This window comes from Triticum aestivum, chromosome 4D (genome assembly GCF_018294505.1).
Source record: "Triticum aestivum cultivar Chinese Spring chromosome 4D, IWGSC CS RefSeq v2.1, whole genome shotgun sequence".
NCBI lineage: Eukaryota > Viridiplantae > Streptophyta > Magnoliopsida > Poales > Poaceae > Triticum > Triticum aestivum.
The window spans coordinates 46,564,644-46,568,584 of record NC_057805.1 but is presented as its reverse complement, the minus strand read 5'-3'; positions in this window follow the sequence as shown (position 1 = coordinate 46,568,584).

The following is a 3,941-nucleotide window of genomic DNA, read 5'->3' as shown; positions in this document are numbered from 1 at the left end:
CGCACGGCACTGGAGGCGGGCGGAGGATTCGTTGAATCCCAAGTGGGTGCTCGCAGGTGACGGAGCTTGGGCGCGGCGAGAGCAGCTCCAACGAGGCAGCGGCGCCATGGCGAGCTAGTGGTGAGGCAGCAGGAGAGGAGGGGGCGAGGCGCCGGATGCGAGTACGGCCGGAGATGCACGAAGCATGGTGCAGGAAACGCATTGTTCTGGGAAGTGCATCTGACCATTGTATGGGTAGCATCTGACCACGGTTTTGCTAGTATGGAGCATGGTTTGACCATTATCTCGGATGTATATGACGAGTGTATGAGCATTGTATGGGTGGTGTTTGACCATGGTTTAACTTGCATCTAGCTAGCTTGCATAGATGCAAGTGAGCGGGATGAGCGTGAGCAGGCTCAGCGGTGTCGAGGCCGACGACGCGGTGCCGTGCGGCCGCCCCGGGGGCGTGTCGATGTCGAGCCCTCGAGCGCGGCCGGAGAGGCGACAGCGACGCGACGGAGGTGACGAGGATGGCGAGGCCGACGGCGAGGACGCACCGCCCCTCGCGGCCACTCCGGGGGCGTGTCGATGTCGAGCCCCCGACCGCTACTGGAGAGACGGCGCGACGCCGCGGCGGTGAAGACGAAAATGGTCCCGCCCGGACTGCGAAACCAGCAGCAGCGTGGTAGCATAGTAGTAGTACCACACCACGGTGGGCGCCAACTGTCGTGGTGTTCTCACGGGGGATTGCGAGGCGACAGATGCCACAAGGGCTTAGTGTGAGGGTAAGACTACTGCTGATAGGACCGGGAGCGGGTATGCGAATAGCACGCGCTAGTTTACCCAGGTTCGGGGCTCTCCGGAGAGATAATACCCCTACTCCTGCATGTGTGAGTATATCTGGTATATCTGGTACAGAGTTGCTCCTAGAGCTGTATCTGAGCTCAGTGCCATAAGCATCTAGCTTTGTATATGTCGCATATGTGTATGTGAGCTAGCTAGCAAATGGGCATGAGAGAGCTCCACCGTGAGTGAGCATGGATGCATGCGTGAGTGAGGAGTGGATGGATGGATGTGTGCCTTATATAGGCATGGCTAGCTTACTATGTAAGCTATGTAGTGGCATGGGACAAGTGGGCATGGGGCACCATGCTCATGATGGTGTGGACCTGATGTGCATGCCTCCTTGTCCCTGGTGCACTTTATAAAACAGTGTCCAGGGAGAGATACACTGTAGATGATATCGCCACTACTATTCGTCAACAGTGCCGGTATCTTGTCGTTGTAGCGGTTGACTTCGGGCAGTCGGCAGCCGGCAGCCGGCCGGGCAGCCGACCGGGTGGAGCAGTCGGACAGGGAACCGGCAGGAGCGGTCGGGCAGTCGGACTGAGGGGCTTTGCTAGCCCCGATGTCTTGAAATATTGTCTTGCCGTCTTCGGGGTACCCGTGGTCAATTACCCCGTCACCATGCGATTGAATCCGATCCGACGGCATCGTATCTAGCGGATGTCCACCACGGATCAGCCAGCTAAGGGGAAGAGTTTCCCTTTTTCTAACACATAGTACGTACACAGATGCTCATACATATGTACATACGTTTATCCTTATGTACACACGCACGCAACCAACCCCTATGAGCACTTCTTATTTCTCTCCTACTCAGTATAAATCATGTACAATCAAACTTTAACACATTCACAAATCATGAGCCTCTAATCATAATTGCAAATAAGTTAAAATTTGATTGTGCATAATACCAAGGTTAATCATGGCTAGGCGTACTAGGTAATTGCCGGTGCGTTAGAATGGAGTATATCACTTTAACGTGAATGTCATGAAACATATACTCTCAGAATCCACATTCACATGACATACCTAACAATTGTTATCATGCACAACCAAACTCTGACTTATTCACAAATCATGGTCCGCTAATCCTAAAGCCTACATTTGATAATGATTAGCACCATTGGTGTTTGAGTCCTCAAGCAACTTGTAATCCCTCATGTATTTATTTTTTCTGTACTCATTTCCTAATTTTTTTCATGTGAGATTTTTCAAGTAGCATCACCTGACAATCTTTTTTTAACACGGTACAGATGCAGACATTCACCTCTATGAACGCACGCATGCAGACTGAATGTCACGACCCGGTCCTAAGAGGGGCCTTGAATCTCTGTGCTTTATGTGCCAGTCCCTGGATCGATTGCTGGCACACACAGTTCACGATGAAATACCAGAAAATATCACATGTCAAAGTATTACATCGCAGATCCAGTCTTTAATACATCACATATCTGCCAGCTCAAGGCTAGCTTGATACATTATGCAGCAGAAATACGTTATCTTGTGGCGTCATCCACTCACAGGAAGCTGTTGAGTATTTCATCGTAACCCTACTTCGTATATATCCTTCGATACAGAAAATCCTGCAACATAATATGATGCAGCCACGAGGGTCAATACGGTGAATGTATTGGCAAGCTACACCTAATAACAACATATCCTGCAATGTAACAGTATGGGGTAAAGAGTTTCCAACCTGTTTTGTAACAAAACCTTTTCCCTGAAAACCATTTTCCAAAATCAATTCCAACAGTTTTGTCAAGTCAGGGCAAGGAAGACTTGTCTACCATTTCTAACTATTGATGGGAACCATCATGATTCCCATGGATGACAAGGGTATATTTTTTCGAGTGCGCTCTGTCGACACTGCAACATTGAGGACTCTACCGTCGACACTCACTCGAAAAGGAAATGTCCCAAAATACAAGTGCACACTTTGTCACTGGTGCATTCAATGGGGACTCCAAAGTGCATCTACCAATGGCACATTCACCTGTTGTCAAGTCCCGAGCCTAAACTACGTCGCAGACTTAGAGCTCAGAGTAAACATGTGGCTAACCTATTCCATGTTCAACAGAGTATTGCAGCAAAGTACTACTTGCATGCCCCTTTGGTTGGTAGGAGTTAACCATCGCGCGGATCCGATTATAACAACACTCAAGGATTTCAATCAGAAATATAAATGCTAAAACCTCCCCACCATGCTTTAATACTCACTTAGATGAGAAGTTAATAACAAGCTTTAATACCGATATTTCTACTAACCAATGCTCATGAACCAATATCCTTTCATATTACGACATCAATACCATTAAACCATATTGTCGGTGTCAAAACCGGCAGATCTCGGGTAGGGGGTCCCAAGCTGCGTGTCTTAGGATCGATGGTAACATGGACACGGGATTTTACCCAGCTTCGGGCTCTCTCGAAGAGATAATACCCTACATGCTGCTTTTGATTGTATTCGATGTGTATGATTACAAAGTTGATCTACCTCGAACCCTAGAGGTATGATGAGTAATGTCATGATCCTCTATCGACTAGCCTGGCCTCGGCTTATATAATGTGCCAGAGGCCTAGGATAACAAGAGTCCTAGTCGAATATGCCGGTGGAGAGGAGTCCTTGTCTTGATCACCAAGTCTTGTGGAATCTTCCTCGTGTATACATCGGTTGTCCGAACTGGCCCATGAGCAAACGGCCATGGGGGTCCTCGGCCCAATCCAACTGATCGGAGACGATGTGGTGAGTACCCCCTAGTCCAGGACACCGTCAGTAGCCCCCTGAACCGGTCTTGAAGTTGGGGACGCTCCTCGATTCTTCTGAACTGTTCTTCATCTTCGGCTGTCGGTCTTGAAAACTGGTTCAACAAATCATCTCATCTTCGATCTTGAGGATCGCCGAAGTGAATCCGAAGAGTTCACACGTCGGGTATCCGAGGAGCCCCTTTAAGTTCTTGACCTTTATGAATGCCTTGTTATTTTTTACGCCACACCTCGGGTTTGAAGTTGTTCCCGTGCGGCGGTGTCCTCTTGCATCCGAGCTCCAACGCCGGACTGCATTCGAGATATCTTTTGCAGCCGAGCACCAACGCCGGACTATATCCGAGCTCCAA